The sequence below is a fragment of the Lepus europaeus genome, chromosome 21 (assembly GCF_033115175.1).
Source record: "Lepus europaeus isolate LE1 chromosome 21, mLepTim1.pri, whole genome shotgun sequence".
In the NCBI taxonomy this organism is placed as follows: Eukaryota; Metazoa; Chordata; class Mammalia; order Lagomorpha; family Leporidae; genus Lepus; species Lepus europaeus.
This window is the reverse complement of record NC_084847.1, coordinates 28627740-28642168: the sequence shown is the minus strand read 5'-3', so window position 1 is coordinate 28642168 and position 14429 is coordinate 28627740. Positions and strand designations below refer to the sequence as shown.

General features: G+C 43.0%; 1 protein-coding gene and 1 pseudogene across 2 annotated transcripts in view; one reads left to right on the top strand and one right to left on the bottom strand.

Moving 5' to 3' along the window:
- The window catches only part of TPST1 (tyrosylprotein sulfotransferase 1), a 144543-nt gene that overhangs the window by 116870 nt on the left and 13244 nt on the right, over nucleotides 1-14429 (bottom strand). The window lies entirely within an intron of this gene.
- LOC133750500 (large ribosomal subunit protein eL34-like) lies at nucleotides 6452-6812 on the top strand (annotated as a pseudogene).

The window sequence follows — 14429 nt, the reverse complement described above, 5'->3', positions numbered from 1 at the left end:
AGTGAGGGAGGAGATATACAGGTTGGCACAGGCTCACTCAGACTTACCTCCAATGGTGGAACTAGAAATGTGCCAGGGGATTTCAACTCAATCTTATCAAGGAGGCATGTACCAATGCCAGTGCACTTGGTAAAGTGATAAGTATAAGAACACAACCGATCAAAAAGATAGGGTAAGTGTCGAAGAGATTTCACAAATAAGACCAGTGTAAGCAAATAATGAAGGATAGAATTAAAAGGGAGAGAATGATCCTGCGGGGGAAGCAGGACACACAGCAGACTCATAGAATGGCAAATGCCCAAAACAGCACTCCGGCCTCAGAATCAACCCTTGGGGCATTGGGATCTGGCTAAAAGGCAAAAACAATCTAAATGAAAGATCTTGGTGAACAAGACCCCAACAGAAGGAACAGGTCATCAAGGAGGGAACCTCCACTGTGATACAGCCTTGACTAAACAAGTTCAGAGTCGGTGAACTCAAGGGACTTCCATAGCCTAGACAGCTCATGGCAAGAGCCTCAGGTGATTGCTGACGTCATAAATAAGAGTGCCAATTGTTAAATCAACAACAGGAGTCACTGGGTACAGGCTCCCCACGTAGGATCTCTGTCCTTAATGTGTTTTACTATGAAACTTAAAAACAACACTACTAGTCGAACAATACCCTATACCTTGTGCGGTTGTGTGAGGGCAGCATGTTGAAATCCTTGCTTAGTATATACTAAGTTAATCTTCTGTATATGAAGGTAATTGAAAATGAAACTTGATGAAGGGCAGGATGGGAGAGGTGGTGGGAGAGGGGAGGACCGCGGGAGGGAGGGAGGGAGGTTGGCAGGGGGGGAGCCACAACAATACAAAAATCATACTTTGTAAATTCACATTTATTAAATAATAATAAAAAAAAAAAGACTCTGCACACAGGTCAGCAGCCAGCAAGGCCATGCCCAATACTCAGTGTGTACACATGGCCCAGGCACATGTACTCACAAGCACATTCAGGAAAGTGGCTGTATTCCAGGTCCAAAGAGATGCTGGAAAATGTCACAGTAAAAGATAAATTACAGGACTGTAATGATCCCCTTGAAAAATGTTCCTTTGTTAATCATTAGCTCTTTCCCAGGGCCATTTGTGATGTCAACTAATGTGACAAATAGCAACAGCCAATGCTGCCTTGCCTGCTATCTAAAGTCCAGTTTATAGCTGGTTTCTCCATTTACTTCCAGTTTGTTAGCAAAAGGAAAATAATGTCATCACACCCTATGAACTTGTCAATGAATAAGTGTCTGGAAGTTCATTTTAAAAAGAGCTTTGTCATTCAGCAAAAATTTTAAATCAGCAGAAACTTTAAATGAACCTACTGTTGCAAGACATTCCCGTATCAGCACATGGAAACACTTTATCCCAGCTGCACTTGGGGACTAGCGCAGAACTCACTGATGACAAGAAGCAAACAGCAAGAACATGGTATACACAACTGACTGACAGTCTGTAAAAGTCAGTTGGAACTTGTCTATTTTTTTAATTAATTAATTTGAAAGCCAGAGTGACAAAGAGAAGAGTTGGGGGGAGAGACAGAGACAGATCTATCCACTCATTCACACACCTCAAAAGGCAGCAACATCCAGGTCTTGGCCAGTCCGAAGCTAGAAACAGCCAAGAACTCCATCCTGGTTTCCCAGATAGGTGGCAGGGACCCAAATACTTAGGGCATCATCTGCTGCTTTCCTGGGCACATTAGCAGGGAGCTGGATCAGAAGCAGAGCAGCCAAGATGCAAAATGGCACTCCAATATGGGATGCCAGTGTCACAAGCAAGACCTAACCCACAGTGTCACAAAACTCACCCCTGGGACTCAAAGGAACAATAATTATACTTCAACAAACCCCACAGTCAGGAAGCAAAAGAGCTAGTCAAATACTAAGAACTGAAGGTAATGCCTAGTATACGAACGGAAACAAGACCACAGTTAAACTCAAGTACAACATTTTGAAAAGTTCAACTTAAATGCAATGTCTGGGATTTGCTTCAAAAACATTTGCAGGCAGCCACATGGGCAAGGGTTATAAATGAAATGACTGTAATGAGCTAACTGTTGAAACTGAGTGGCAGGTACTTGAGTGCTCAGTATAATCATCTCTATTTTGGCTATGTTTGAAATTTTTTATAATAAAGAGTTAAATGAAATAAAACAAAATCAAAAGTTTGTTACCAAGTTCTAACCTTCTCAGACCTATAAATAAGAAGGTCATTGTTGCTAACAAGCTCATGTTTATAATCTATTTAAACCACCCATGACAAGGAACATAAAGGAAAGAAAGCAATTTTGCTTTTTCAGTAACTTTTTTCTACTGACCTTGTAACACTGAGAATTAAAAGGAAAAAGAGACCAGAAGACAGTGTTGAATTAATTTAAAAAAAAAAAAAAAAAACCCTAGTATAAAGTCAGAAGAGTTAGATTCTGGCCTGGAATCAGCTGCCTGCCTATCTACCTATCTAGCTATCTATCTATTTACTTATTTATTTGAAAAACAGAGAAACAGAGAAAGAAGGAGAGATCTTCCATCCATTGGTTCACTCTTCAAATGGCCACAACAGCCAGGTCTGGGCCAAGCTGAAGCCAAGAGTCAGGAACTCCATCCAGGTCTTCCACATGAGTGGCAGATGCTTGAACACTTCGATCATCTTGGAAGCAGAGCAGCAGAGACTTGAACCAGTACTCTGATATGGGATACTGGACTCACAAGCAACGGCTTAACCCACTGCATCACTTTTTTCTTAGTCATATGGCACTAGATAAATCACTGAGTATCACTTCTTTCTTCCACAATATAGGGAAAATGATAATCAAATTTATTATCACAAGTAAATAGAGTAGAAATTATGAGTGAAAGAAGACAGACTGGGGAGAAACTGCAAAAAAAGGAATACCTATAAGTTTTCTTCATTGTGCCATTGTGACAATCAAGTGGATACAAATGAAAGAACTTCAAAAACACAGGGGTCCACAGCACCATTGTCACACTGGTTCCTGCTCATCTGCTACCTTCACCTCCTGGCACTCCTTCATGCAGTCTGCCCCTTTCAGACCTCTCCCCACCCCCCAGGTACCCTAACACCTGTCTTCTAGCCATGTTGCTGCCTCCTGTGTCATGCACGTTTCTGCCTTTTAGACACATCTCTTCAATGGACCCTTTCCTGACTGCTCTTTAGCCATCCTTCTTCCCGTCAGCCCTCTGCAAAAATCTATTTTTCCCTCTTCTGTAACATCAGTGCACTTGGTAAAGACACCTTAGTTTACAATTGAAGCACTGTATCATAGCTAGTTTACCCTAGTAGACTATAAACTCCTTTAAGGCACAAATTAAAACCCATTCGTTATCTAATATGCAGTATGAATACTGCATTAAATACAAAACAAGGAATTTATAGGTGAAGAAGCAACTAGTGACATATTTTATTAAAATACCTATAGGGGCCAGTGCTGTAGCATAGCATTGCAACCTGCAATGCTAGCATCCTATATAGGCTAGCATTCCACTGCAGTTCGAGTCCCGATTGCTCCACTTTCAATCCAACTCTCTGCTGTGGCCTGGGAGGGCAGTGGAGGATGGCCCAAGTCCTTGGGCACCTGCACCTACATGGCAGACCCAGAGGAAGCTCTGGCTCCTGGCTTTGGATTGGCCCAGCTCCGGCCAGCCGTTGTCTTTGGGGAAATATAATAATGTGTTAACAAAATTATTTTACCTGGTTATGATACCAGCAGTAATCAGTAGGACAAAATAGAAAGCTCAAAAGAAAAATGTTAACCATGTATATGAATTTACTATGTTTCAAAAACAAACCACAAAATGGTGATTTTTTAATTTATGCTGCTATGTTCTCTCATCCACACTCCCGTACTCACCTTGCTTCATCCACAGCTACTACTTACTTATATTCTAAACACTCTCAAATCTATTTGCAACCAAGACTTCTATCCCAAATCTCAGAGCTGACTATTCAAAGGCCAAGGGACAACTTGATCTGAATGTCCCACTGGCAGGTAAAATTCAATGAACATCAATCACACATATTTTCCCAAGTTCCTCTCACCTACTTTTCTATTTCCTTACTAGTCAATGAATCACTTTCTCTTGAGTTCCCAAGCTAAGAACTTAGAAATCTTTTTTTTTTCTTTTTTTTTTTTTTTGACAGGCAGAGTTAGACAGTGAGAGAGAAAGGTCTTCCTTCCGTTGGTTCACTCCCCAAATGGCCGCTACGGCCGGCGCACTGCGCCAATCTGAAGCCAGGAGCCAGGTGCTTCTCCTTGTCTCCCATGCGGGTACAGGGTCCAAAGACTTGGGCCATCCTCCACTGCCTTCCCAGGCCACAGCAGAGAGCTAGACTGGAAGAGGAGCAACCAGGACAGAATCTGGCGCCCCAACTGGGACTAGAACCCGGGGTGTCGGCACCACAGGCAGAGGATTAGCCTAGTGAGCCGCAGCGCCGGCCAGTTTCTCCTTTAACCTCTGCATGGATAACTGGTAGTCCTGTCAATTCTCCCTCATTCATTTCTCTTTATCTATGCCTTTCCCTTTCCTTTCCCTGCTGACATAGCTTTAATCCTCATCTCATCCTTTCTCACAAGAAGCAATCCACAACCTCCTAACTGATCTCCATGACTGAGTTCTGACTTCCTATAACGAGTTCATTCACTATCCTTTTCAGGAATAATCTTTCTAAAACATAAATGTATTTAAAGCATTACCATGCTTAAGCACTTCAATGACTTTCTAATACTCTCAGAAAAAAATCACCGCAATCCACTCCCAAATGTTGTCTGTCCCTCTGCCTCTTCTTTCACCACTTCCCACCTATCACCATCACTCCCACATAGACACACTCACCCAATACTACTTTCATCACCTGAACCATCCCTTACTGTCAAAGCCTCCACATGCACTGCAGCCTTTGCACATCTCTCCTGCCTACTAACTCCCACTCATCCTTCAACATTCAGCTTCAATGCCATCACTTCCAGGAAGCTTTCCAGACAGCTCTCTGCTACATGACGTGGGTGTTGTCCTTATTAGCACCCATACGCACCCCTTTCACATCACTTCTTACGTCATTATGGTAATTTATCTGTTTTTCCAGTAAACCGTGAGCTCACTGTAAGTACAGACTTTTGAGTAAATTAATCGGTTCTTGATTGCCAGTAAGTTAATTATGGCTATAACTACATCTCTGAGTGAATTAATTGTGAGTTCTCAGAAGATATTGACTTATATCTTTTCCTTTTCACTTTCCCCATAGTATATAACATAATAAGCTACATATGTATTGAGTACATGATACATATGCACACTGAATCACTACATTAAAACTTTCTCATTAAAACTCCAAAACTAACACTTAAGCTCACTTCTCTGATTTTTCCTTTGATCCTTGCTCTTCTAATCCACTGTTATTAATCAGTCCATTTCATCTGCCTCTATCAATTACTCTCATTGATGAATAATAAGAATCTAACTTTTTGTAATCCTTTACACTTGTTGCAACAAATCATAAGATGCAGGAACACTTTTGTCCTAGAATAATTTGACATGTGAGGAAACTGAGGCCCAAAGGAAATAAATAATTTGTTTAATATATTAATATTTGCAAAACTGTTGACTAGCTAGAACCCAGGCCTTTCTCTACATCATGGTGTTTATCAGACACTAGGCTTGGCAGGACCAAAAACTCATGTATACAGCAATTACAGTGTAAATAAATGAATTTTGTAAATTCAGAGTGTAAATAAATGAATTAAATAAATAACATTTGTTATTACTTAGAAGGCTTTTGCTGGCATATGGTTTTAAAAGTATGCCTAGCTTTTGATTTGTATTTTCTCTAGGATTATTCCATTATGAACATTTCAGATCTAATTAGGATGACAGAAGACAACTCTAAATACATGAATGTATTATGCTTTATTGGGATAAATGAACAGTTTGCATATCTGCTCTTTCTGAAAATCTCGGATGATCTCATCTGGATGAGACTGAGAATGAAGAGCTGGGGAGCTGGCACTCTGGTACAGTGGGTCAAGCTGGCACCTACAATGCCAGCATCCCATACTAGAGCTCCAGTATAAGACCCAGCTGCTCCACTTCTGACCCAGTTCCCTTCTAATGCACCTGGGAAAGCAAAGGATTATGGCCCAAGTACTTGAGCACTTGCCACCAAACAGGAGACCTGGATAGAGTCCCAGGCTCTTGGCTTTAGCCTAGACCAGGCCCTCGGACACTACAGCCATTTGGAGAGTGAACTAGCAGGTGGAACAGCAATCTCTGTCTCTACCTTTCTCTGTCACTTTGCTTTTCAGATAAATAAATCTTAAAAAGAAAAAAAAAAATTGGAGAGCTAGATTTTGTCTAAAGAGAGAAAAGACAGCTTTTCCGGGATGGTACTTAGAGATGGTCTAAATGGTCCAGCATTTGACATATCACCATGGACTTTCTTACAATATAGCCTCCAACAAAACCAGACCATCCCAAACTCCTGGTAACAGAATTGTTGCCTTTATACTAAGAAGGTTGGGAAGGCACCAAATGTGCATGTGGCTCACGCCCAAGCAGACTTTGAGGGGTTCGTATTGGGAGACCTAAAGTCCTAATGAGATTATCTAAAACAAAGTATCATGTCAGCAGGACCTATGGTGGTTCCATGTGGGCTAAATATGTCCGTAACAGGATCCTCATCAAAGGGTAGAAAACTGTTGTGAAAATGTTGAAGGCACAACCACAGAGGCAGAAAGCTAAATTGAAAAGTGAAGCTTTTGAATAATTTTTAAAAATCAAAAAGTTAAAAAAGAGAGAAAAGATATATATGGAGGCTAGAAATTACCACAGTAAATAGTTTTAACTTTGCTGTGTGAAGGTTTTTTTAAATTATTTATTTACTTACTTACTTCCTTCTTTATTTTATTTGAGAGAGAGAGACAGAGAGAAAGTGAAAGCACTCCCATCTGCTGATTCACTCTCCAAATGTCCAGCCCAGCCCAGTCCTGGCAGACTCAATCCAGGTCTCCGACAGGGCTGGAAGGCACCCAACTACTTAAGCCAGTACATACTGCACATAATCAGGAAGCTGGAACCAGGAGCAAAGCCAGGACTTGAACCCAGGCACTCCAGTACAAGATATGGGTATCTTAATCATCATCTTAACTACAGGGACAAATGCCCACCCCTCCTGTATTTTTTTAAAACAGTTTAATTTTACTTCACCTCAGTCACTTTCAGATGTTAAGTTCTCAACTTCCTTTGTGGGAAATTCTGCCTCTGATTCAGTTTCTCAGAGCTGAAATTCTATGATCTTCTCTGTAAAAAGCTATTTGACAGGTAGAGTTATAGACAGACAGAGAGACAGAGAGAATGGTCTTCCTTCCGTTGGTTCACTCCATAAATGGCCACTATGGCCGGCACTTCGCCGATCCGAAGCCAGGAGCCAGGTGCTTCCTCCTGGTCTCCCATGCAGGTGCAGGGGCCCAAGCACTTGGGCCATCCTCCACTGCCCTCCCAGGCCACAGCAGAGAGCTGGACTGGAAGAGGAGCAACTGGGACCAGAACCCGGTGCCCTGGGATGCCGGCCTCGCGGGCTGAGGATTAACCAAGTGAGCCACGGCGCCGACTCCTAATTTAAAAAAAAAAAAAAAAAAGCTAGGCATTAAATCCTTGCAAAGAAATTACTATTACAATAATTTCAGTGGTAAGCATTATATTTTGCCTTTATCATTTTATTTTCTTGTAACTTTCTAAGGATTATACAATGGAATTCAAAAAGTTCATGGAAAAATGCGACTTAAAAAATGTTTTTGGGGCCGGCGCCGCGGCTCACTAGGCTAATCCTCCACCTTGCGGCGCCGGCACACCGGGTTCTAGTCCCAGTTGGGGCACCGATCCTGTCCCGTTTGCCCCTCTTCCAGGGCCAGCTCTCTGCTGTGGCCAGGGAGTGCAGTGGAGGATGGCCCAAGTGCTTGGGCCCTGCACCCCATGGGAGACCAGGAGAAGCACCTGGCTCCTGCCATCGGATCAGCGCGGTGCGCCGGCCGCGGCGGCCATTGGAGGGTGAACCAACGGCAAAAAGGAAGACCTTTCTCTCTGTCTCTCTCTCACTGTCCATTCTGCCTGTCAAAAAATAAAAAAAAAGAAGAAAAAAAGAGGAAAAACCCTCAAAACTTCAAGTAAATAAGATTAGATGAAAAAGCAGACATTATAACCAACACTATTAAAAAAATGTTTTTGTGTAAAACATTTTGAAATCTATGAATATTCTTTCACAATACACATTTTCTATGAACTTTCTGAAGATCCCCTGTATAGCAATATGTTCAATCATACATTGTTATTTACTTTGTCCAGAGTAGAAAAGTTCCTTTAATTCAGTAATAAATAAAATTAGTCCCCAGTAGCAATACTTAAAATGTGGAATGTTTTGCTATAAAATTTTACCCTTACATTTCAATAAAATATTTATTGAGCATATAAAAGAGTAGGATTCATCATCTACCTTCAAAAAACTAGGAACTTACCAGAGAAGTTAAGAAACTAGCCATAGGCCGGCGCCGTGGCTTAACAGGCTAATCCTCCGCCTTGCGGCGCCGGCACACCGGGTTCTAGTCCCGGTTGGGGCGCCAGATTCTGTCCTGGTTGCCCCTCTTTCAGGCCAGCTCTCTGCTGTGGCCCGGGAAGGCAGTGGAGGATGGCCCAAGTCCTTGGGCCCTGCACCCGCATGGGAGACCAGGAGAAGCACCTGGCTCCTGGCTTCGGATCAGCGAGATGCGCTGGCCGCAGCGGCCATTGGAGGGTGAACCAACGGCAAAAAGGAAGACCTTTCTCTCTATCTCTCTCCCTCACTATCCACTCTGCCTGTCAAAAAAAAAAAAAAAAAAGAAAGAAAGAAACTAGCCATAGGGCCATAGCTCACTTGGTTAATCCTCCACCTGCGGTGCCGGCAACCCATATAGGCACCAGGTTCTAGTCCCAATAGCTCCTCTTCCACTCCATCTCTCTGCTGTGGCCCGGGAAGGCAGTGGAGGATGGCCCAAGTCCTTGGGCCCTGCACCCGCATGGGAGACCAGGAGAAGCACCTGGCTCCTGGCTTCGGATCAGCGAGATGCGCTGGCCGCAGCGGCCATTGGAGGGTGAACCAACGGCAAAAAGGAAGACCTTTCTCTCTATCTCTCTCCCTCACTATCCACTCTGCCTGTCAAAAAAAAAAAAAAAGAAAGAAAGAAAGAAACTAGCCATAGGGCCATAGCTCACTTGGTTAATCCTCCACCTGCGGTGCCGGCAACCCATATAGGCACCAGGTTCTAGTCCCAATAGCTCCTCTTCCACTCCATCTCTCTGCTGTGGCCCGGGAAGGCAGTGGAGGATGGCCCAAGTGCTTGGGCCCTGCACCTGCATGGGAGACCAGGAAGAGGCACCTGGCTCCTGGCTTCAGATCGGCACAGCGCCAGCCGTAGCGGCCATTTGGGGGGTGAGCCAACGGAAAAAGGAAGACCTTTCTGTCTCTCTCTCTCTCACTGTCTAACTCTGCCTGTCAAAAAAAAAAAAAAAAAAAAACTTAAAAAAAAAGAAACTAGCCATATATGCCATGAAATAATAAAAAGACCACACAAAAAGTATGAACAAAGACATATGGGAATCTAAAGAAAGGATCACAATCTACGGGATCAGAAAAGGCTATACAAAGACAATGACATGAGAATGAATGAATCTTAGAGAATAAGCAGTAGTCCCACTGTGCGGGTAGGGGAAGAAAAAGTGTTTTGAGCAAAGAAAACAACAAGCCTCAAAGTGGAAGAGGAGAGCATATACTGAGGAAATATTAAGGAATCAGCTTTAGGAAATAATAACATAAAATAGAAAAAACAGAATTACAGAATCTCAGAGTTTTCTGTGGCCTAAATAAACTTGCAAATGTGAAGCACAAACTTCTAAGAAAAGGCAGGAGGAAGCACTTGCAGAATAGCAGATTAAGGACCTCCAACAGTCCACTCCCGTATAAAAGTAACAAGAACACTAGTAAAAATGATCAAAGTCAACCATTTCAGAACTCTAAAAAACTAACCAAAGGCTTACAAAAATCCTAAGAATGTTTAGACAAGAAAAAATGGCTGATTCCCAGCAAGTAGAGTTCTCAGCAAGCTTTGTGGCATATTAATTTGCCCCATTCCCCTTTCCCTTCAGAGCCTTGAAAATCAACAGCTTCACAAACATGGTAGTAATGAATACTAGCAGCCCAGCAGCCACTTAGGGGGCAGAGCAGATTAGGGCCCTCCCCAAAACAGCATCCTCAAATTGCTATTTAACCTGTCTAGCAGCTCAATGGAAAAGCTCCATTATCAGGACTTATTATCTTGATTTGAGTTGAATCAGATCTCCATTGATGAGAACAGTGCTATTCCCAGGTCACTTGTTAAAAATAATCAGAGGAAATTGTTTAATGTCACACTGCCTGTAGTGGGGACAGCTGGGGACAAACAAGGCGTTCATCAAAAACAAAAACAAAAAAACTGGAAAATGAGATGTCCATAGTGGGCTTTTAAAGACTCCAACATGGGGCTGGCATTGTGGAGCAGCTGGTTGAGTTAACTGCTTACGACACCAACATCCCATAACAGCAGCAGTTTCTCCTGGCCACTTTGACAGGGGGTTTTCCAACTTGAATAAATACAGCTTTCCTTTCGAAAAAAAAAAAAAAAAAAAAGAGCAGCAGTTCAAGTTCCAGTGCTCTACTTCCAATCCAGCTCCCTGCTAATAATGCAGCTAGGAAAGAAGCAGAGGATGGTCCAAGTACCTGGTCCCTGCCACCCCATAGGAGACCCGGATGTAGTTCAAGGCTTCTGGCTTCAGACAGGCCCAGCCCAGGCTATTGCACCCATTTGAGAAGTAGACCAGAAGATGGGCGATCTCTCTATGTGTGTGTGTCTCCCTCTTAAAAACAACAAAAACATAAACAAAAATTATATAAATACAAATAAAAACTCCAACAAATACCTGAGAAACCAGAAAGCATGCACATGCCTAGCAGAGAGCTATGGGAAGTCCCCAACCTCTCATAACTGGCTGCCCTTGATGTACTATACCAGCAGGACACAAAGGCTAAGGCACAACTATAAACTGCTGTTACACTGAAGGGGTGACACAACACACACACACATGCAAACACAGAGCCCTCAGCAAAGGCTAGGAGACATATTGGTTCAATACATTTAAGGAATTATTAGTGGCCACTAAGCTAAGCAAGCGGAGACTTCAGTGGTTACACAGGACAAAAAAACACAAACAAATAATTAATCCCAGAAAGTCATTAAAAAAATAGCAACAAAAAGTCTTAGGAGGGAGAGGGATCTGATTTCCATGGTAGCCATATTACATTATTTAAAATATTTACTTTTCAATAAAAAATTATTGTACACAAAGAGAAAAGTATAACCCATACACAGAGGGAAAGAAAGGCAGTCAATAGAAACTATTCCTGAGGAAGCCTAGACATTGGACTTGCTAGATAAAGACTTAAGAGGAGCTACTGTATATACATTCAAATAAGTAAGCAAGGGGGTAGGCATACAGCCAAGCAGTTAAGACACTCACATCCCATGTCAGAGAACCTGAGTTTGAATCCTAGCTCTACTCCTGATTCCAGCTTCCTTCTAACATGCACCCTCAGAGACTGCATGCTGATGGTTCAGGTACTCGAGTCCCTGATACCCACATGGGGAACCTGAATTGAGTCCCTGGCTCCCAGTTTCAGCCTGGTTCAGTCCCAGCTGTTGCTAGCATATGGGAAGTGAACCAGCAGGTGAGAGCTCTGTCTCTGCCTCTCAAAATAAAATAAAACAAAGCAAAACCTAAATGAGCACATATCTAAAGGATTAAAGGAGGAGCTGGCGCCATGGTTTAGTGATAAAGCTGCCTCTTGCAGTGCTGGCATTCCATATGGGCACTGGTTCAAGTCCCAGCTGCTCCAATGCCAATCCAGCTCTCTACTAATGCACCTGGGAAAGCAGTGGAAGATAGCCCAAGTGCTTGGGCCCTGGGGAGTCCTGAAAGAAGCTCCTGGCTTCAAATCGGCCCAGCTCTGGCCGTTGCAGCCATTTGGGGAGTGAACCAAAGGATGGAAGATCTCTCTCTCTCTCTACTCTCTCTCTACCTCTCCTCTGTAACTCTGACTTCCAAATAAATAAATCTTTAAAAACCAAAGAATTAAAGGAAATTGTTAGTATGATTGCTCATCAAATATGGATTAAATTCAAATAAACAGAAATTACTTTATTTAAATTTAGAGAAGCAGAGAAACAGACAGATAGATAGAGCTCCTCCTATCTACTGGTTCACTATCCCAATGCTCACAATGGCCCAGGCCAGATCCAAAAGCCAGGAACTCAGTCCAGCTGCGTAGCAGGAACCCAGTTTCCTGCAGTTATCACACTGCCTCCTAGGTTCTGTACTGGCAGGAAACTAGAGTCAGGAGCCAGAGCTGGGAATTGAAGTCAAAACCTCTGATGTAGGAATTGGGCCTTTTAATTGTTAAGCTACACTCCTGCTCCAGAGATACAATTTTTTTTTAAAGAATTAAATAAAAATTCTGGAGTTGAACAGTAACTGAAAGGAAAAACCCACTAGAGGGGCTCAAAGACAGACTTAAGCTGGCAGAAGAAAGAATCAGAAAACTTAAAGACAGATCAATTATCCAGTCTGAAGAATAGAAAGAAAAAACAATGAACATATCCTCAAAACTATGGGACATCATCAAGTATACTAACATACTAACGATGGGACATCATCAAGTTTACCAACATACTAATACTAAGTTACAGAAGGGGGAAAAAAAGGTCAAGAAGGAAAGGGTTACAGGCATAAAATATTATAATTACAGAACTAATGACTGAAAATTTTCCAAATTCAATGAAAAATACTAACTGAAACTTCCAAGGAACTCAATAAACACCAAGTAGGATAAACTCAGAGATCTGCATCTAGACACATCATGGTCAAACTGTCAAAAAGCAAAAACAGAGATGATCTTGAAGACATCAGAGAAAAACAACTCATCACACACAAAATCCTCACTAAGATAGGAAGCTGACTTCTCGGCCGGCGCCATGGCTCAACAGGCTAATCCTCTGCCTTGCAGTGCCGACACACCGGGTTCTAGTCCCGGTTGGGGCGCCGGATTCTATCCCAGTTGCCCCCTCTTCCAGGCCAGCTCTCTGCTGTGGCCCGGGAAGGCAGTGGAGGATGGCCCAAGTCCTTGGGCCCTGCACCCGCATAGGAGACCAGGAGAAGCACCTGGCTCCTGGCTTCGGATCAGCGCGATGCACCGGCCGCAGCGGCCATTGGGGGGTGAGCCAATGGAAAAAGGAAGACCTATCTCTCTGTCTCTCTCTCTCACTATCCACTCTGCCTGTCAAAAATAAAGAAAGAAAGAAAGCTGACTTCTCATTAAAAACCACAGAGGCCAAGAAGGCAGTAAGATGACACATTTCAGTGCTAAAGGGAAAAAAGCGTTATCAACCAAGAATCCTAAATACGGCATTTCAAAAATCCATCTTTCAAAAATGAATGTAAAACTTAGACATCCCCAGCAAAGTAAAAACAGAGAATTCATCCCTAGAAAACCTTTTTTATAAGAAATAAGGGACAGGCCAGCACCGTGGCTCAACAGACTAATCCTCCGCCTTGCGGCGCCGGCACACCGGGTTCTAGTCCCGGTTGGGGCACCAGATTCTATCCTGGTTGCCCCCCTTCCAGGCCAGCTCTCTGCTATGGCCCGGGAAGGCAGTGGAGGATGGCCCAAGTGCTTGGGCCCTGCACCCTCATGGGAGACCAGGAGAATCACCTGGCTCCTGGCTTTGGGTCAGCACGATGCACCGGCCGCAGCGGCCATGGGAGGGTGAACCAACAGCAAAAAGGAAGACCTTTCTCTCTAAAAAAAAAAAAAAGAAAAAAAGCAATAAGGTACAGCCTTGTGGCATTCTACCTTTAAAATAAATAAATAAATAAATAATGTTTTTAAAAAGAAATGTTTCAAAACAACATTTAATAAAAAATGCATTTATGGGGCTGGCACTGTGGCACAGAGGGTTAAAGCCCCAGCCTGCAGCACTGGCTCCCATATGGGCACTGGTTTGAGTCCCAGCTGTTCCACTTCCAATCCAGCTCCCTACTGATCAGCCCAGCCAAGTAGCAGAGGATGGCCTGAGTCTTATGGCCCCTGCACCCACAGATGAGACAAAGAAGAAACTCCTGGTCCCTAGCTTCAGATTGGCCCAGCTCCAGCTGTTGAGGCCATTTGGTGAGTGAACCAGGGGATGGAAGACTACTCTCTCTCTGTTTCTACCTCTCTATATAATTCTGACTTTCAAACAAATAAAATAAATCTTTTTAAAACATG